Genomic DNA, 22138 nt, shown 5'->3' on the forward strand with positions numbered 1-22138 from the left:
ACCAGTGCTGCTCAAACTTTAACTTGCACAAAAATCAACTGAGGATAGGGTCGCCAGATTTAGCAAACAAAACCACAGGTATACTTCTGGGGCATCCTTCTATTTTAAAACTTTTTCATTATTTATCTGAAATTAGAATTGTGTTGGCCATCCTGAGTTTTATCTGGCAACTCTACCTGCATGTCTTTTTGAAGTGCAGCTTCTGGTTCAGCGGGACTGTGGTGAAGCCTCAGATTCTGCATTTCTAACAAGCTCCTGGGTGCCAGAGCTGCCAAACCACACTGATACCAAGGATCTGGAGCTACCTGGTGAATGCGGATTCCAGGACCCTCCCGTTACCCACGGAGTCAGAATGTCCAAGGGAAATACTGTAACCAATGGGGCCATGTGTTCTGAGTTACAAACATTCCATTTACAAACTTTGTGGAGACATACTGTAAGTTCAGCTCCTACATACATGTAACTCTACACACACACACACACACACACACACACACACACACACACACACAGCAGAGAACAGAGCCAAGAATGAGGTGGCTGTGCTGAGCTAGGGAGGGGAAGGGAAGCTTGCTGAGATGGATGGAGGGCATCCTATGGGAGTAGAAGGCCAAGAAATAGGAGGCTCAGTGCTGCTGTCGGGGAAGCTGCAAACCTTCAGGACTACCAGAGACAACCTCACTGTGAGGTGCATCTGTTGAACGCCTCTGGTGTAAACAATTCCATATGTTATATTTCATTTCAATTTATTCTCAAACAATTATTTCAGTTTGAAAATCTTTCTCCTATTTGGTAGATGAAGAACCCAAAGCCCAGAAAGGGCAGAGTCACTTGCCTACATTCATACAGTTAGCATGTCCTGGAATCAGGATTTGAACTTAGGTCTGCTCCCAGAGGCCCTCTCCCCTGCATATCTCACTCTACTGACACTTGTTCTCATGGAAGGTATTAAGGCACAGTGCTGGTTCCAGGAAAGAAGTGGCCACTGCCTACTACCCCAGCCTCAGACTCCTTTCTTCACAGCATCTGCTTTCAACACCCAGCTGTGTCCCTTGGTTCTGTTAGATGATGCCCCAGAGCATCACTTGCGTGGACCAGCCTGCTCTGTGATGCACCTGCTAGTTTGTGTCTCTCTGGAAGTGTGCCCTACATGGTGGGAGCTCCTGGAGAGGGCCTAACCACCCTCTTCATTAGGCCCATTAGCTTCCTCCTTTGGCTGCAGTGGGATTAGTCATGTATTTATTCTTGATGTACTTTTTTTCCTTTGATCCTCCAGAACAGCCACTTCAATTCAGGTTTCTACCTGGACATGATGAAATTCCAAGCATGTTCTTAACTCCATCCCAGGTTTCAAGGTGTATTAGTATAAAGAATTCCTCTCCATCTGAGGCAATGATATTGGTCTGAGCACTGCTGGAGAGTTCGAGGTCCCAGACTCACCATGGGTAAGACGTTAGAATTTCAAACTCTGTAATCCTATTGATTCCTCATCCTTTTGATCTCTGCAGCACTTGTCAGGAGAGTTGAGTTTGTGTAATTTGAGGGGGGGCTGATTGGCTCTGGTTTTATTATGACCTATTTGTGTCATTTAATTAATAAGAAAAGCAGCAGCTAGCTGCTGAACCACTTAAGGACATCCTTGCCGCTTCTGCTGTTTCAAAGCCCAGGCAATTATTTGGGTTTTAGAAAAGTGACTGAATCAGATCATCAGTCTGGGATGGATTTTGTTTTGCCTTTAAGTAAGCTCCAGTCATCCTCTGTAGAGTCCACGAGTGAATAGAATAACTAAGAAACACGCGGTTCTTTGTAAGACAGGAAAGGGGAAGAAAAGTAATATTTCTGAGTGTTTAGGTTGTGCCAGGCACTGAACTCACTTAATCCTCTCAATAGCTTTAGGTCATAGATCTTATTATCCCCATTTTACAGATTAGAGAGTCTAGCCTCAGAGGTTAAGAAACATGCCCCAAGTTTAAACAGCCAGAAAATAACAAGCCTGGGATAAGAACTCAAGTCTGTCTGATTTCAAAGTCATTGTGTTTTCACGCTAGATGGCTTGGAGAATTTCTTGATGCATCCCCAAAAGTGAGAAAACTTGTTTGTTTTTGTTTTATTGTTTCTGTGCTTCTCAATGAATAGAACTGGTATTATTTAAAAGTACTGGGTTCTCAGTCTTCCAGCTATCAGTACTCAGTAAAAGCTCTGCTAGTAAGTGGGAAATATAGAGACCAGTGGAATAATATGGAGATCTGAGAAACAGCCCAATGGAAATCAGTGGAGGAGGTGATGGACTACTTAATAAACAGTGTTAAGATAAATAACTTTTTAAACATTAAAACAAATATAAAGTTAAATTCCTACTTTACCCTGTACATAAAAACAAAGTCCAAATGGCTTAAGTACCTAAAGATTAAAATAAAACAAAACATTTTAAAGAATCTTTAAACTATTATTAGAAAAAATATAGGGGAATATCTGTGTGATCTTAGACACATACACCTGAAATCATTGTTGCACTAGATGCTAACTAACTTGGATGTAAATTTTAAAATAAATAAAATAAATAAATAAATAATTTAAAAATTCTACAGAAAAAAGATTCTAATGATTATTAAATTCTATTTGTATTATTCTAAAAAATAGAAATAACAATGCGAAAATAATAAATATGGCTGCCAGAAAATTAAATTTTTTGTAGGAAAAAAGACCTCACTTACAAACTTAAAAGAAGCCTGTAAGAAGAAAATATTGGCAAGAGACATAACAAGATTAGAACTGAGAATGTTTTAAAAAAGCAAAACAGAACAAAAAACTCCTACAATTCAATACCTTAAGACACACAACCTAGTAAATAAATGGGAAAGATTATTAGAACAAGCAGGTCACCGAAGAGAGACACACACCATCCGGGAAAAAAAAAAAATGAAAAAATGTTCAACCTCATGGGGAAACTACAACATAAATAATACAATTGGCAAAAACTAATATATCACTATTAAGTAAGTGTGAGAATACGGGCCAATAGGAATTTTCACATATTACTGGCATTAGTGTATATTTGCACAGCCCTTCTAGAGCCCATTTTGGTAACATCAGGGTAAAACCAACGATGTGCAGAACCACTCAGAAACCCATTTGCAGATCTATGTCCCAGAGAAACTCTCGGGCAGATTCAGGACCAGCTCTCGGGTGTGTGTGATCTACAGGGCTCTGTTCTCAGGAGGCCCCTGTGCTTTGTTTAATGCTCTGCTTTCACTGTCTTGAAATTGTTAACAGTTTCATTTCTGAAATTGTGCTTTTAAGTTGGAGGGGACAAAGGAGCACGTCATGAGCAGAGGGCAGGGGTGCAGTGTGCATACCTGCATACCCCCCGCCCCCCTTCCCTGCAGCTGCATTCACTAACAGCACTCAGGATGCAGGGTGGTCACAGAATTCCAGCTGAATCATGACACATGGGAGTTGTGCAGGTCTCAGAGTCAGAGCAGAGTAATAGTGTGACGTGCAGGACTGAGTAACAGGGGAGCCGACGGCCCCAAAAGGCCATGCTTTCCCTCTGAACCAGAACTTGCTACAAAGGCAGAAAGAAAGCATGAGCAACGGAAGAACTCTATTGTATTCTTTTTTACTCATGTTACTTCCCACGTATGTAACTTCCCTGTATTAACTGACCATGTATGTCCAACTCAGAAGGAAAGGAAAAGGGAGCATCTTAATTCCTTTCCCTTTCTGTCCTTCCTTACTCATCAGTAAGCTGAAGGCAGAGAGTGTGGCTAGAAAGTGTACGAATCGACAAGTGAGGTAAAGGCAGTTCAATTAGCTTTGCGCAGTGTTTTCACTGATCTGGTAAAAATGAAATATTTATGCACATAGGAGTCACAAAATGCAAATTGTGTAACTTCAGTGATTTCCCCATAAGTGTTAAATATGCTTCTATTTGCATTTTAAACTTGTCATTGCACAAGATAATGATAAAAGGTAAAACTCATGATAATAATTTACATTTTTAATTTTTCTTAGAACAACATCAGGATGGCAAATAAAAAGCACCATGACGACTGAGAGAGAGATAGACTGAGAGAAAGAGAGAGAGAATGAATATGGGAGAAAGGAGAAGGCTTACGGGCACCTGGTAGCTCAGTTGGTTAAGCATTGGAGTTCAGCTCAGGTCATGATCTCACAGCTCATCGGTTCCAGCCCCATGTCAGGCTCCATGCCGATAGCTTGGAGTCTGGAGCCTGCTTTGGATTCTGTATCTCCCTCTCTCTCTCTGCCCCTTTCCCACTCATTCTCTCTCTCTCTCTCTCAAAATAAATAAACATTTAAAAATTTTTTTTTAAATAAAAAGCTTCATATTTTAGTACCTTTGAGAGCACGTTTTCCCTATGGTTTGAACAGGGGCTGGGCCAGCCCTACAGCTTCACTGTGCACAGGGTGAGCAAATTATGTAGCCAGCCCTGTGCAGTTGCACATGGAAGTGTGAACAAGAATGTTTCTTTTAATATCTTAAAGACATTTAAGATATATTTAGTATCTTTAGTTGTAAAGATTAAAAAAATGGAAATAATTCAATGCCCAGGAATCTGGACTTGGTAATTGGATAGATTATTGCATAGTCCATAGGATGGAATAAATCTACTGACCAAATCCATGGTTACATAATGGGGATCAAAAACAAGAATGAGAAAGAAAATTAAAGGTGGAATGCATTAAACAAGTATGAGGCATACATTTATATACTTTTATAAAATACTCACAAAATCCATTATTTTTGCATACATTTCTGTATATGGTAAAGTATAGAAACATTGACCAGGCACATACCAAGTTCATGACAGTGATTCATTTGGGGAGGGTGAGAGAATGGAGCCAGGAAGAGGAAATGCATGACTTTATGTTTCTTTTAAATTTTGTATTCCTTAAAAAAAAAATACAACAAATCCTATTTATTAAATTGAGTGCTGAATACATGGATTTCATATGTTGTTCTTAGTAATCTCTGTATTTTTTTTTAAACCTTCCATTTAAAAATTTAAGTAAGGACACCTAGGTGGCTCAGTCAGTTAAGCGTTTGACTCTTGATTTCTGCTCAGGTTACGATCTCATGGTTTATGAATTCAAGCCCTGAGTCACTCTGCACTGACAGTGAGGAACCTGCTTGGGATTCTCCCTCTCTCCCTCTCTCTCTGCCCCTCCCCTGCTTCCACTCTCTCTGTCTCTCTCAAAATAAATAAATAAAATAAGCTTTTAAAAAACTTTTAAGACAGACTGACCGGTCATGTCTCCCATGATCCCTCTATTTCAAAAGGCAAACCATGAGAGACTCTTGAATGCTGAGAACAAACTGAGGACTGATGGATGTGGGGAGGGAGGGGGGAGATGGGCATGGAGGAGGGCACTTGTGGGGATGAGCACTGGGTGTTATACGAAAACCAACTTGACAATAAACTATTTGTAAAACAAAAAAAAGTAAAAAAGCAGTTTCCAAAAGGGAAAAAGAAAATCTGCTGAAATTGCAGAGTAGAGCCCTCTATGCATATGTTTCTTTGAACAAGATGCTAAAACATGATTCTACCTATTTGTCAATATCAGAGAGATGGCAGAGAGGCCTGGAGGAAATCTCTTCAGTGTCTGTGAGTAGAGGTTATGCACAGACCATTAGCTAATCATTTGGCTGGCACAGGAAGGCACATATTGCATCTAATTTCCAGAGTGATGCTGTTTTTTAACTCTCTTTAATCAACTTTTTAAAAAGATTATGTGACTTTCATGTCCTGAAGTTGCTAATAAGAAATCAGACCTTTGGAACCTTCTGTTGTCTTCTAGGGGGAGGTTATATTCTTGGCCTAGTTCCAAGCCTGAACACGGTGGTGATTTACTGAGGAATACAGGCTCTCAGTCCTGGCTTCCTCAAAGAGTGTTACAGCTTTTTAAACTCTGAAGGCTTGAGTTCCAATTGATCCACCATAGGAAAAACATAAGACAGAAACTATTTTGGCTACAGAGGCATAATGTAGCTCATTCATGTATAAAACCATTGCAATAAAAGGAAAGAAAAGTAATCCAGGAAAGCGATGCCTGTTTTTGTTTTTAATTTCCTTCCCTTCTAGATGCTGGCTTTGTCACAGGGAACTGTTTGAGGCCTGGCCCTCTGGGAGTAACATGCTGCTGATAATAGTCTCTGCAAGGTGACCCTCTCAAGCTCAGATATCCTTCTGTCTTCTGGCCCCTGTCCCCCACCTCCACCAAGCCCCTATGAGCAACCTACGGACAGGTAAGTAGCAAGGGAATTCCATGACAGTTTTCATTGAAATAGCACTTAATCCACAACCTGCCCATGGGGTGCCTGGGTGGCTCAGTCGGTTAAGCGTCTGACTTCGGCTCAGGTCATGATCTCATAGTTTGTGGGTTTGAGCCCCATGTCCGGCTCTGTGTTGACAGCTAGCTCAGAGCCTGGATCCTGCTTCAAATTCTGTGTCTCCCTTTCTGTCTGACCCTCCCCTACTCAAGCTGCCTCTCTCTCTCTCTTTCTCAGAAATAAATAAAACATTAAAAAATTTTCACAACCTGCCCCTCTGTCACTTTTCCACTCAAACCTCAAATCTTGACAAGGTTTAAACATGACCAGCATTTAAAGGACAATTCAAAATGTAAGTAGCTCTTATGTTGAAAGTGAAAAGAAAAAGAAAAGCCTCTATATGAAGGTTAGATGGCATTTAAACTTATCTTAATAACTCACCAGCAATGCCTTTTCCATCCATATTGGTTACAAAGACAGAGTTTACCTTTTCTAGATAATTTAGAATATTTTATTCTAACTTACACAGGAAGTAATGCACAAAACAAGTAAAGCTTCTCTCACTGACGTCCGTAGACAACCACAACCGACCTGAATTTGCTTCATACTGATTGTTCACCCAATGGAGGGGGATGGCAACAGGGGGCTCACTAGGAAATAAAGCTGTAGGAGTCATTTTCTGTCTCAAGGTGAAAAACTGATATTGAAAGAGTTCGCTGAGTCAGGGGAACCTGTCCCTGTCTTACTGCTGTGACTCTGATGGCTGTGTGGTTAGGAACCTGGAACTTTATCAGCTTATATTATACTGTATCTGCACAAAAATCAATATACAATTAACTATCAATATTTGGACTCCTGAAGAGAAGATCTTATACACACACACACACACACACAACCGTTCTAAAGAACTTATAACCCAATCCATATATTATTAATATTTTGTTTTGGTTACGTGATGTGATTTATATTTTTACCAAATTGACTCCCTAATTGTGTATAATTTGCACTAATATGAAAATTCGTTTGCAGTCTGTGTACATAACAGGGAGAGGAAGAGAAGAAGTCTATGGGATCATGGGAGGAGGGCAGTCAGTTATGGGGAAAGCAAATTTTCACCCTATATAATCCCCAAGGTTGATAATCTGCAAAGTGGATGCCGCTTTGTAATCAGGGAAAAGTTGGCGTTCCTTTCCTTCTTTATAGCATCTCTTGTTCCACTAATTCAGATCAGTGACAAATGGGGATGGGAGATGGGGTGGGGCAGCTGTGACTTCTTTGTTTCCATTTTGCAGGTTGCACTCAGCAGTACAGGAGAGCTCTCAGAGAGTTCATGAGACTATGTGGCCAGTCATTTGGAAGCCAAGGCCACTGTCACCAACATCCCAACACCAAGCTCACTTTTGCAATAATACAAAAGTGTACTGACCAGGCACACAGATGCCGATTACAAGACCGCTCTAGAGACACAGACATCCCTGAATCTACTCACTGTCCCCTGAACACACTGGCCACAGGGTACTGTTTGGAGAGAAGCCCCATTGTTCGAACCGAATGGAACAGCCCCGGCCTACCTAGCAATGCAGATCATTGCTTTTTGCTCTATATTCTGAAATTAGCACTTTAAAATTTTATTAAGTGATGTTTATTTTCATTTGTGATGCTGCACATATTTTCATCGAGTAGCTAGGTATACCTTTATCTAACCACTAATCATATATATTATTTAACATTTAGATTTTCTAATTTTCTGGAATTACAGATAACGTTGCAAAGAATATTTCACTTATGGCTTTTTTTTTTCCTGTTGAACGGTTCTTTTAGAATAAGTCTCATATGTGTTCTTAGCAGGTTAAAGATTAGAAGTATCTTAAGGTCCTTTGCATATTGTTTTTTGAAAAGGATATTCCAATATATATTTTCAGTAATGAGTGCTGTTGTTTTAAATTTTTAGTCTAATTTGTATAATATATTTATTTTTAATTTTGATCTTCTCAAAGTTCCAGCCCTAGACTTCAGGGCCCACACTGGCACGTTACTTGAACTGACTGCCTATGTTCCTACATGAATTAGAGCCCATATCAAAGGAAGATACTGCTGGTTTTTCTCTGGTAACGTATCTCACTTAAGTCAAAGGGCCTAGAATTTTTCCCGAAGATAAAAGCAGGACTCTTGGTGGAAAAGGGAATCAGTATGGCCTGATTTAGGTTGCTCAAAAATCCTTATGCTCTGGAGGTACCCAGGAGTAAGAGGGCTGGAGGAGGCCAGGGGTGGGGAGCAGGGGCATGTGAAGACACCAAGAACCTTTTAAAAATAAAATTTCCAGTATAATATACACATCCCTGAACCTCCCAAGTGTTGAAGCACTGCATCCAGATCCCTGAAACCAGCCTATTTAGACTAAAAAAAAAATGAAAAAGAGACTGTATTTTTCTTTCACAATGTCCAGTGATACTCTAATGATCCAAAGTAGTAACAGTACAGATAACTGATGTTTGCAAACTATCTTCCACTGGATTATGTCTTTTGGGTCAGAGAGGATGCACTGGGCTATGTATGGGTTTGGCCTGAAACTTTCTTCCCAAAAGAAATCTCTGATTTCAGTTTGCTTTCTTGGCAAATGATAAGAGGATAAGCCATAAGGAAACTTAACTCAAATCAAAAGGACCTATGAGTTTCACTTCTGTCTTTCTCAAAAAGTAACCAGCACCTCAATATATAAAAATATATAGTACTTCTATAAGTACAATTCTTGAATTGGAAGCTGACCCAGATCTCTATTCCCTAAACTTTCTATATTCTCTGTGCAACACTCTTCATTCCCGTACTGGGTGTCCTTTGGCTTTTCACCAGTGTCCAAATGTTCCCTTACTTTAGACCCTGCAGCAACTGCCCAGGACGCTCTACCACGCTTGCAGGGGTACAATGGTGTCATCTAGTGGGCATTTGGAATGCTGTGACTTCACCCCGAAGTGAAGTTGCATTTTCCCAACTACAGGCACAAATGACACTGTCTTCTTACTGCTCTTTCATTTCTAGGCTGGTGGGGCTCCCAGATGACTCAAGATGTCAAGAGGGCTTAGGGGGGACAATTTTAAGTGCCCATTGTTCCTGTCTCTTGAGATCATGAATAAATCTTGGGAATTTATTGTGTGTGAATTTGGGGAAAAGTGTGGTTGCAAAATACAGATCAGACCTAATAGAATGTGTTTTCCAATAAGACAATACCGTGGAAACACTGGAATGCTCTGTGACTTGATCTACCCTTGTAAAAAAAGGACTCTCTTGGATATTGGTCACCAGATGGAATAGGCTCTATGATTTAACTTTTTAAATATGAGAACAATTTCCACCACAGAGACTCACCCACATCCTTGTGAACTTCTTGGAATTAGATGTTCCAGTCCAAAAATGGTTAAACTTCTGGAGAGAAGACATAGGGTTTTAGTGATGCTTAAAAAAAAAAAACCAAAAGGGGGGCACCGGGGTGGCTCAGTCGGTTAAGCGTCCAACTTCCGCTCAGGTCATGATCTCGTGGTTCGTGGGTTCGAGCCCCACGTTGGGCTCTGTGCTGACTGCCAGCTCAGAGCCTGGAGCTTGTCTTGCATTTTGTGTCTCCTTCTCTCTCTGACCCTCCCCTGCTCATGCTGTCTCTCTCTCTCTCAGTAATAAATAAAAAAAAAACATTAAAAAAAAAAGAACCAAAAGTATGTGGAGAAATGTTTGAATCAGCACAGAAATTACATAGTTTAGCAAATATGTTAAAAAATTAATTTTATTGTGATAAAAGTCTTTTCTTGAAAGAGCTAATAAATTTTCTCTTTGAAATGAAATCTGGCCATGTGTAGCAACACGGATGGAACTTGAGGGTGTTATGCTGAGCGAAATAAGTCAGGCAGAGAAGGACAGATACCATATGTTTGCACGTATAGGAGGATTAAGAGGAACTTAACAGAGGACCATGGGGGAAAAGAAGGGAAAAAATAGTTGGGGAGAGGGAGGGAGGCAAACCATGAGAGACTCTTGAATGCTGAGAACAAACTGAGGACTGATGGGTATGGGGGGAGAGGAAGGAGGGATGATGGGCATGGAGGAGTGCAGTGGTTGGGATGAGCACTGGGTGTTATATGGAAACCAACTTGACAATAAACTATTTAAAAAATTAAAAAAAAATTCTCTTTGATGAGCCTGCTTCTTATATGGTTCAGCCAAAGACTGGAATGCCAGTTAGTGTCCCTTGGTAAAAAGAAACCTGTATGCTTATAATTTACTCCTTAAAAAGCTACTTGTTCAACTAAGATGTGCTGTTCTTGCAGTGCTATCACTGTTAGAAAATAATCTGTGATCCTGTTTTCTTGGTGTGGGTTCTCTACTAGCAGAATTCTATTTTGAAATGCAAATGATCTCTTCTTACTATAGGCTTGTAAAAATGGCAAAACATCTCACAAGAAAAGATGTAATTGCCACACGGTTAGGGATATAAACAGAAATCTGTGCTGATGTTTTAATTTTGATCTATTGTAATGGTACATATTCAATAATGAGGCAGGATAGGACAAGATGGTAAGTTACGGAAGCAAGCAGCCAATAGCACCAGATATTCAGGCGGCCCTGAACCCAGAGCCTGGCAGAAGACAGAATGGATTTCCAGGAAGTCATCATGGGGCCTAAGAGAAATAAACACCTAGGGAGCCCTCTTGACTCCCTGGTTACATTAGGTTAACCAGAACCCAACAAACTTCAGTTGCAAGCCAGAATGACTTTTACTCCAGGCCTATTTCAAGAGATCAGAATGACTTTTAGAAGAAACTTGTGAAAATGAGTTTATAAAGAGGTTGTGTCCTGGAGCCAATTTGGCCCAATTCCTTCAACCTCTTCATTTTCCTACAGAACTCTACTTCCTGTTAATGTTTGTATTGACCACCCTGTGGCACTGTAGGATCCTGAATCATCAAAGAAAGACCCAATCATGTTCCATGATAACACTTACTAGACAATATAGTGGGTTCATACGTCGCAGAGTGGAAAAGACAGGGGTTATCTGATCCACCTCAATTAATCAGAAACTTCAATTAAATAGAACCCCAGTTCTGATAATATTCCATTATGATGATAATAAAGAAGAAAAGGAGGAGAAAGAGCAGAAGGAAGAGAAGAACAAGAGGAAGGAGGAGGAGGAGGAGAAGAAATTTCTTAAAAATAACAATTCTGGTGCCCTCCCAGCCTGTCCATACTTCATACTGAGGAATTACCCTATGTTTGGTGGACCTGTATTTTGGCAGGACAACTGCGCACCGAAGTCATGTGGTGATGCTGCTAGCCTGAACTTATGATTGTCTCCTTCAGTTTTCCCGTATGGAATATATTGTGCTTCCATAGAAGTTGTTCTTTACAAGACCTCTTGAAATAATTTGTCAGATACATGTTTGATAGCAAGTACATTGTTTTCAAGAAAATCCCTTATAAAATTGGAGGCTAGAGTATAAATAAGATGCACTGACAATGCTGTAACTGCCATTTACTTATCACCTAGGCAGTCACAGGTGTTTTATATGCATCATCTCTAATTTTTAAGGCACCCCTGCCAGGGTGGCAGTATTACCTTCCCTGTCCAGGAGGGGAAGCCATTTCAGAGAAGCTACATAACCAGAGTCAGGTCATATGGACAATAGTGCATAGGCAGGGCTCAAGTCTTCCCAGATCACCTTGCTGGGTGTGGGGTTTTTGTTGTTGTTGTTGTTGATTTGTTTTTGTTTGAGACAGAGAGAAAGCACAAGCTGGGGAGGGGCAGAGAAAGAGGGAGACAGGAATCAAGGTGGGCTCCACACTAATAACAGAGAGCCCAACTCAGGGCTGTAACTCAGGAGCCATGAGATCATGACCTGAGCTGAAGTGATTGAGCCACCCAGGTGCCCCAGCACCTTGCTAGGTTTTAATAGGAGAGCCATGATGCTGTTTTGGTAGGAAAGTCTATTTTCTCTGTCTCTTCTTAGCCCAGCAGTAGGTCCTGCTGCCTCTTCTTAGCTAGATAGCAGGAAGGGTCAATGGGGCTGTGTCAGACACCAACTGAACCCACATTTATTGCCCCTCTTTCCAGCACTTTTATATATCTCTCTGTTCTAGATTCTGCAAATAGAGAAAGGCCATCCCTCTACTTAAAACAACACTCCCCCTCCCTGATTTTTGCTGTCTCTTCTACCTACCAGTCTAAATCTCTCTTTTTTATTTCCAACTAACCTTGTCAGATATTTGTCCTAATTGCTGTTTCCATTTTTCTTTCACTTTCATGACCAAATGTATCTCTTTATTTCCTACCACTGTCATAAAGCTGCTCTCCTCATACTTACCCATGACATCGGCTCCAACTCCAAAGGGCTCTTTCCCATTCCTGACTTTCTGAAATTCTCTGCAACATCTCACACAGTTGGCCACATGCAGCATTGCCTCCTACCAGTAACATACTAGCAACCAGCACGTGTGGGACAGTGACTGTGCTAGGCCCCCTGGTAAGCACATTAAATGCACTATTTCATTCCATCCTCACAACACCCCAGTGAGGGTGGTGCTGTTGTGGGTCCCCATTTTACAGGTGAGGAGACTGAGTCTTGGGGTGGGTATAAAATAACTTGTCCAATATTATACCAGCAAGTACCTGACAAAGACAGATGCTATGCTAACTTTAACAACATTTACCCAGTCCTACTACCTTAGGGACACAAAGCTAAGTTTTTTACGGTTATTATCTAATTATTTGGTGTTACATCTTCTCCTGTCTTACTTAACCCTGAGCCTACCTACTGAAGTGCCAGGTTTATAGTCTTCTGCCTAAAATAGGATCTGTCTCTCTGCTTTATTCCTTCAAATTCTAAACTCAATGGTTTTTTAAAGTTTTCCCTTGTGGGTCAAATAGTTATTGCTGTGCAGGGCATGGCACCAGACTCTGAGCATCAGAAGGAGAGCAAGGCAGGGTGCCACCTGCTTGGAGCCAACTGGGTAGTGGGGAAAGAGACAGACAATGGTACAAACCATTACCTGAGCCCATCGGCAGCCACTGAGAATGTGCCCTCTGCCTGTCTGTGAGGTTTGGGTAAAGTGGTACAGTACCCCAGATACCCCTTCCTGGAAAGTGTATACTCCCCTCCAAAGCCAAGCTCTCAAATAACCACCAGCACTTGCCAGGAGTGCTATTTCAGTGGTGGAGTTTGAGATGAGCACTCTGGGAACCAGGTAAAAACTGGACCTTAGCCTGGGTCTCATGGAGGCAAGAGACAGCCCATGTCTCCCTGCCCTGAGGGTGGGGGCCCTGAGGCCAGTGTCAGAGTTGCCCTGCTTGCTTCTGATTATGGGTGGGCCCCTGTGTTTGAATGACAGTCAACCCAGAACAAATGCTGTCCTTCACTGTGCCCTAACTGTGCTTGGTACCAGGCACCTCTCCAGCGGGAATATGAGCTTCTCGCTAGCAAATAAGGAACACACCTTTGTTTTGGTTTCTTTCACAGTACCCAGTTTTCGACTAAGTATATAAAAGGCCTGTATCAGATACACCTGTTTGAGTACATTTCTCCCCTCAATAGTTGGGGCAAAATAAATGGAAGTTACTCCCTAAAACTGAGGTCTCTTGAGCCAGAAAGCAAGCAAGCTAGCTTTCAAAGAAAAATAGGGTTGTGTCAAAAAAATATAGGCATCAGCTTGAAGGGTTTCCTACTGGTCAAAGTTGGGGCAACTTAAGCACTAAATACATGATAATTATAAATTGAATGTATAAAAATCCATAAGTCTATAATGATGCTCAAAAGAGAAAAATCCAAAAAGGTGATTTGTCATCATAGACGAGGCTACTACATCAACCCCTTACTTGTAAAATTTATAATTAATGGAAAATAATTAGACATTATCCTGCCTTTCAACTGGCAACTGTATTACAGGGTAATCAGAGGACATTTTTTTCTTTATAGTAAAATCCCAGCTGATAGTAGATGGACTTACAGAATTAGAAAATCACTATTTCACAACTCCTAATAAGAGGAATGATTCAGACATGGATCCCTACTGGAAAGACCATTAGGGGACAGCTGTCTGGTGCTAACATGTCACCCATAGATTATAAGGGGGAAGGCTGTGCAGAGGGGGGATCAGCGTTTGATCCCGTTCTCAGTAGTAGTGGGACAACCAGACAGTATGGACCTTTTGTGTTGAAGCAACGTGATGTTCAACATCTGCTGTGACATACTCTTGCCTGAGCTATTTAGGCTGAACCTAACCAAGACTTTAGTTTTAACTTTCAGTTCACAAGAAACACGGGGTTTAGGGGAACAAGTGACACGATTCCACAAGGGCTCATAAAAGTCCACAAGGCAGTACAGTCTAAAGGACAGCTGGCCTAGTCTCAACAAGGTATTGTTAAGGGAGACAAAAGGGAAGGAGGTAGTTCTAAGGTTAAAGGAGACAGGTATAACAATGAAATACAATGTGCGGTCCTTGACTGGATGGTGGTTTGAATATGCCATTTTGGGGACAGTGGGGAATTTTTCACATGGACTAGGTATTACATGATATTAAGGTATTATTGTTAATTTTGTTAGCTGTTACAATTATAGTAATACAGAAAAATGTCCCCAAATCCCACCACTGTGAAATAACTATTGTTAGTATAAATAAATTTCATTTCAGATACTTCTGTGTGAGAGAGAATGAGCATGAGAAATATTCCTATAAAGATAAAATAATTCTATGTACTAATTTTAAGGGGAAATTACATTGAAATTTAATTTAATTTCAAGAAGAACGAGGAACCAAAATGAATCTGAAGAAATGCCTGAGCTTTGGAAGAATGCTTCTTCACTACATGAGATTTCCTAAAATACAGCACTAAGATTGAGAACAAAGTTTGAGAAGCACTTTTAGAGGCTGAGGTCATAACCTTTTTGAATAAACTAGCTGCTTAAATTTTAGGCAGCAGTAATCAAATTCCTTGGTCTAAAAGTTGAGGAAATAAGCCTTCTTATTTTTCCCCCATCATCTCCTCCACTTTCCAAACCCATCCTTACCTGTTGATCAAGATGTTTAGACACTGTTCCCACATTTGTCTAATCTTAGTTTATATTTAATAGATTCAGCACCCATCACATTTATCCCAAGTTCTCTATTTTTTTAGTTCTTTATTTTTATTCATCTCTTGATTGGTTAGGTTTTATCAAAACATTTTTTATAATGCTCATGAATGTCTCAAAACTTAAAGCCAGAGGAATAAATTCCCTGAAACTTCTCTCTTCCCTGCCTCTGATCTTTTGTCTGGACTTTCATTGGTCAACACTAACTGTTAGCCAGAAGGTATGGGTGGCTGTTGATGTAATCCTTAGAAGTCAACACTGGAAGTCAGGGTAGAAAGGAAGAACAGATCTGGAGCGGGAAACAGACACAGTCCAGCGTGTGTGAGCAGTGGAAGACTGTTGCTGGCAAGGAAGCAAGATAAGGGCTGAAAAGGTCACTGCCACCATTTCTGCCCTTCTTCTCCCCCTTGTTCCTCCGTCAAGTTCCTCCTAATCCTCCTATACGTGCAAACATATGATATTTGTCCTTCTCTGCCTGACNACAGTAAAATTATATCTGAAACTAATAGAATACTCTATGACTCTATGTTAAGTAACTGGAATTAAAATAAAAACTTAAAAAACAAAACAAAACAAAACAAAACAAAACAAAAAAAAAAAAGGTCACTGCCAGACATGGAGGTCCTCATCAACTTAGAGGAGCCTTTGGGTGAAGAGTGTGTGGAAGTCAGAATGGAGTGGGATGATGAGTGAATGGCAGGTGAGGAAACGAAGAGATTTCACCATGTCTGGCTAAGAATGGGGAAGAGAAAAGACAGTGACCGCTGGAGGGTGATGTGCAAATGAGAGAGACCGTGTGGATAATATTTCAAAGAGTTCATTGATGTGTTCCCTGCCACTCCCACTTGCTCTGCACTCAATGACTTTCCCTTCATACCCTGAGGGACTTTCCCTGATTCCAGCCAACCCAGTTAGACAAGAGGTCACTATAAAACCAGATAGACAACAGCAGCAAATTATGACTCTTAAGTTCAAAATGGACTTGTCTGGGTATAAGAAAGACTCAGATGTGTACTTGCAGAACCAGTTAATCCTACCCCCACAGTTGAGATAAAAGACCCCCAGAGATGCTTTATCCACAGCCACCCCTCACCTTGAGCTGAGTCTGACAGACGTCCCCCCCACCTTTAGTTTGGAGAGGTAAGATTAGAGAGTACTCATGCCTCATGCCAAGATGAGATCCAGGGAGAATAGTCCCCCATACCATCCTGGTACAGCAACTGTGCAGTAGAGGGATTTCTATCATGTCGACAGCCCACAGAACATCATCCCTACATTACATTCTTTATTACATTAATGACATTATGCTAACTGGATCCCTGCTGAGTGGACCTCAGAAAACTCCCTGGTATCTTTGATTATTGATGTAGACCTCAGGACCATATGTAGAAAATAAGAACTATAGAAACTGCTCTACAGGAATTAATTATTTCTCTTCTGCCAGCTCCCTCAAAACCACTATATATGGAGATTATTGGTAGTGACTAATATTTTAGGTTACCACGCCGAGTATGACAAATTGATGTTACTCCACAATAATATGATAATATAAGAGACTTTGTTTGTTGTGTCAGAGGCATGGACTCTTCACCTGAAGGAAAAATAAGAATGGATGCTGTGGGGAAAAGGGTTGATAGTAGTAGATATCTTCCATTTGCTCTTCCAGATGTACTATCTACCCTCCTCTGCTCTGTGGGAGGCTGAATAATGGCTCCCAAAGATATTAAGGTCATAATTTATGGAACCTGTGAATGTTACCTTACATGGCAAAAGGAACTTTGAAGATGTGATGAAGTTAAGGATTTTGAGATGGGGGGGATTATCCTGGATTATCCCATTGGGACCTAAATGTGATCAGAGTATTCTTATAATATAAGAAGAGCAAGAAGGAGATTTGACACAGAAGAGAATAAGGCCATGGGAAAAAAGCAGAGAGGGAAGATGTGCATCACTGGCTTTGAAGATGAAGGAAGAGACCATGAGCCGAAATTAAAAAAAACACAAGAAAATGCATGGAATGTCACTCTAGATTCTGGAAATAACAAGAGAACTGATTGTCCCCTGGTGCCCCTGGAGGGAGTACAAAGCAGCTGATACCTTCATTTGGCCCTATAAAGTTCACTGCAAGAAGATGTATTTTTGTTGGTTAAGCATGATGTTTGTGTTCATTTAGTATAGCAAATAGGAAAAAATAGGAAGAACAGGAAAACAAAATAAAACCCAGTTCTCTGCCCTCAAGATGCTGGCCTACATGGATTATACAAGGGCTCCTTTGCTCTCTCATTTCTGGTTCAGTTTGGCCCAATTGGTTCCTCTTATATAATAGGGCATAAGATTATACAGGAATAACTAGAGAGAAAATGTTTAGTTGGGCTTATCCAGGGATGAGGTTTTGTATATCAGGTTCAGGGATACAGTAGTTGGCTTCTACTGGCTCTCAGAAGCCAACTGTTTGCATCTCTCCCCAACCTCATATTCAGTGGTATCATGGTGATGGCTTAAAATCATCCAGCCACCGTGGAAAAACTTATACCAACGAAATCAGCAAATGCTACACATCAGCCACCAACTCCAACTGCTTGTTAAATATTTATAAGCATCCTACTGAATGAAAAGAGAAAGAGATTAAAGAGATTATGGTATTGGGAAGAGAATTACTAAAATTACCAAAATTACTCTGCTTTAAAATTTAAAAAAACACATGACATATAAGGGGGTTGAGGGATTAAAGAAGTCTATGGATACCCACAAAATTCAGGTCACCTGTAGTGATGTGGGGAGGGAGATGCCATCAGGAAAGACACCTGAAGGGCTCCTAAGGTACTGATGATGTTGTATTTATCAACTGTGATGGGTACATGGGTATTCATTTTATTGTCATTCTTTAAAGTTATAGTTACATTTTACGCACTTTTTTGTAGGTGTGGTACACCTTTAGATATTCCTAAAGTTGGTCTACAATTTTTTAGACTAGCATATAGACCCAATTGTTTTGTCAGAGACTGATATCATGGAATGGTTAAGAACCTGAGCTTTGGAGGTAGACTCAAAGTCCAAACTTGAATCTTCTGATATTAGTTTCATGACACTGTACAAAGTATTTCATTTCACAAATATTTTTTGAGTACCTATCATATTCCGACATCAGCCAATGTATTGGGGATACAGTGACTCAGAAGACAGATGGGCCAGAATCACAGATATTGTTTTCTGTTGTTATACATCTTACACTTTAGCTTCTATGACATTCAGTTTTTGTGTTTTGTTGTTGTTTGTTTGTTTTTTAAGTGGGCTCCATGCAACACAGGGCTTGAACTCACGACCCTGAGATCAAGAGTCAGACACATAACCAACTGAGCCACCCAGATACCCCTATGACTTTCAGTTCTTACAGAGGACTTGAAATCAGTGAAGATTATGCAGAGATTAGCATAGGGTATGGTATTTGGTAAATGCTCCGTCAGTGGTGGTTATTTTACCATTAACATGTAAGAGAAGTAAAATAATCCTTCATTTTTCTGCTAACGGTTGGAAAGAAGATGTTCCATGTAAATGAATTTTTCTAGAATTTAATTCCTTTTTGTCTTGAATTTTTTTAAACTAAGGTATAATGTACATATAGTAAGTACATAAATCCTAATTAATGAATCAATAACTTTTATATCATTATATGCCCATGTGATCACAATCTACATCAAGACAGAAAATATTTCCAGAAATGTTCCACAGAAATGCCTAGAACTTTTTTATTTCAGACATTTTTATGGCAAAATTTCTGAAAACTCTGACATGTTTTTTGTCTTCAGGAAGGGAAGACCAGAAACATAACTCTGTCTTGCTGGCTATTGCCAAGGGGTGATATAATTTCCTGTGTTCTTTCTTTTCTTCCTTTCTCTTTTGTATCTCTTTTAGACATACAAATATAACATGAGGTTGGATAAGTTTGTGTCTGATTTTTGGTCTTTTCTAGCTAATACCAGGCCTTTTTTTAAAGGTCCACACTTTTTTAAAAAAATTTTAATGTTTTTTTAAAAATTTATTTCTGATAGAGAGAGATACAGCATGAGCAGGGGAGGGTCAGAGAGAGAGGGAGATACAGAATCTGAAGCAGGCTCCAGGCTCTGAGCTGGCTGTCAGCACACAGCCCAACGCGGGGCTCAAACCCGCAAACCATGAGATCATGACCTGAGCCGAAGACAGATGCTTAACCAACTGAGCCACCCAGGCACCCCAAAGGTCCACACTTTCTTAATGTATATGACTTTTAATTTATGGTAGAGTCATATATAAGTTACTGATAACTATATGTTAAATAAGAATCATATTGGCACTAAAGGCAAATAAAGTCCAGTGAAGGGCTTTTTAGTGACAGCCATGTCAGGGTATGAAAGAAATGTTGTTTGTTTTTGACAACTTTTTTTCTCTTCCATGAGTTTTACATATTTTGGACCTGAAGTAGAGTGCTCTTACATTTGATTTAGTTATCCAAGTGGCATCCTTTCAAGACTGGTAGTCATTTGGTTCCTTGTGGATGAGAAAGGAGGCACAGTATGTAAAGCTCAAGCCTCACCCCAGGACAGCTGTCCTAGTCCAGGTCTTGTCTTTACTGGTACTTGAGGTTTCAGAAATATCCCTTGTCACTTCTTTAGGAACCAAGTAAATCTGAGAGTTGACAATTATCTGAACAGGCAGGCAATCCCAGCAATTGTTTCCTTAGGGTGAACTGTATGGTCCAATACAGATACTCCAGATTGACCACTTGAACTTGACTCATTTCCTGCCATTTGGTAGTCATGGATAATTCTAGACTTCAGACCACATTAGGGGATGAATTACTGGAGTGGGATGAATGTACTCCGTATGCAACAGAAATTTATGGGTGGGTGCCAACTGCTCACATGTGTTCCCCAAGGCCTTTTGTGCAGACTCAGTGCAGCAAATTCATTTTATTCTTAAACAGAACCTGAATGAATAAAGGACTATTGAAGCTAGACCTTTGGAAGTGTATGGATCTCACATCTATCCATCCATCCATCCATCCATCCATCCATCCATCCATCCATCCACAGCTTGCTGCATGTTGGGCACTGTGCAGGGAGCTGCATGTTAACTCCCACGAACCCCTGGTTCATCCCTGCCTGCCACCTCTGAATGAATGTACTTTCTTGGCTTCATTTTATTTCTCTTTTCTCAGAGACCTATCATCTCCATGCAGTGTGGACCCAGTTTAATCTTGGCTTCGAAATAAGCTCATTTTTCTCCCCATTTATAGAGAGGATTCTCCACAAGAGCGAGTGGTGTTGCTCGGTGGGCCGTGAGGGAGAGATCATTGCACTGCCTAAGATGGCNCACATCGATCCATCCATCCATCCATCCATCCATCCATCCATCCATCCATCCACAGCTTGCTGCATGTTGGGCACTGTGCAGGGAGCTGCATGTTAACTCCCACGAACCCCTGGTTCATCCCTGCCTGCCACCTCTGAATGAATGTACTTTCTTGGCTTCATTTTATTTCTCTTTTCTCAGAGACCTATCATCTCCATGCAGTGTGGACCCAGTTTAATCTTGGCTTCGAAATAAGCTCATTTTTCTCCCCATTTATAGAGAGGATTCTCCACAAGAGCGAGTGGTGTTGCTCGGTGGGCCGTGAGGGAGAGATCATTGCACTGCCTAAGATGGCTTTTCTCCCCTCTGCAGACTCTGAGAGTCCCACTTGGACTCCAGAGTCCCATTGAGAGCATGACAGCAATGTTTATGTGCAATTCTAATGCTGGTTTTAGCAGCATAAGTGCTTTTTAATGCATAGCATTACAGCAAGTGGGCCCTATTCTCTCAGCCTCTGAATAGCTGTCTAGAGGGGCGTAATTCCCAGCTCTGCCTCCAAGCACCGTTATTTACAAGCTCAGTTACACGTTCACGTCAAGTGTGGTGAAAGCCAGGATGGAGATGGGCTGAATTTAAAGCAATTTGGCAAGTCTTTATTCCCTGCATAATCACTTAGATTCCTCAGCCACCCTTGACCAGAGCTTCCTGTTCACATATGTCAAAGGGAACCTGGGAATTTGGGGGAGATCGGCTGCAGAAGTAAAATGTCTTTCTTCTCCCCTCTCCTTCTGAGGTTCCCCCATCAACCTCTTAGTTACCCTTTAGAGATGCACTGAAATTAAGATTCCCAGCCCAAATCTGTCCACTGCTCTCTATCTCCACAGCTTCACCCTGTCCCAAATTCTTCGGGTGTCCAAACTAAACTTGCCTCCCTTTTCCATCCCCCAATCTAGCCCTCACCCTGCAACCAGACTGGTTTGTTTAAAAATATAAATTAGATCTTGTCAACTAGGCTGTTGAAAACTCTCCAATGACTTTTCATCAAGCTCAGAATAAAATTTACCTCATATACTTCATTATGCTCTGTGTTCCTCACAACAATCCAGTCACACTGGCCTGGGCTCCTGGCTAGTCCTCAAACACACCAAATTTAGTTCTACCTCAGGGCCTTTGCACATTTTACTACCTCTGCCTTTCTCATAGGTGCCTCTTCATTGTTCAAGCCTGAGCTCAAACCTCACTTCTTTAAGGAGGCTTTCCTTGAACACACTGTCTAAATAATCATTTCCTTCTCCCAGTTAATCCTAAAGCACTGTCTTTTATTTTCCTCAAAGCAATCAACATCTTAGGAAATAATCCTATTTATTTGATTGCTTATGTGTTTTTCTATCTATTCCACTAGAATATAAAA

At 40.7% G+C, this 22138-nt stretch overlaps 1 long non-coding RNA gene across 1 annotated transcript; it reads left to right on the plus strand.

Moving 5' to 3' along the window:
* The first annotated feature begins 1292 nt into the window (after positions 1–1292).
* Positions 1293–7894, plus strand: LOC144225439 (uncharacterized). The gene is made up of 3 exons (XR_013333305.1): positions 1293–1445; positions 6105–6268; positions 7585–7894. It is a non-coding gene; the product is annotated as an uncharacterized LOC144225439 (long non-coding RNA).
* The last annotated feature ends 14244 nt before the right edge of the window (positions 7895–22138 follow it).

Source organism: Crocuta crocuta, unplaced genomic scaffold, assembly GCF_008692635.1.
Source record: "Crocuta crocuta isolate KB4526 unplaced genomic scaffold, BGI_CrCroc_1.0 scaffold337, whole genome shotgun sequence".
Classification (NCBI taxonomy): domain Eukaryota; kingdom Metazoa; phylum Chordata; class Mammalia; order Carnivora; family Hyaenidae; genus Crocuta; species Crocuta crocuta.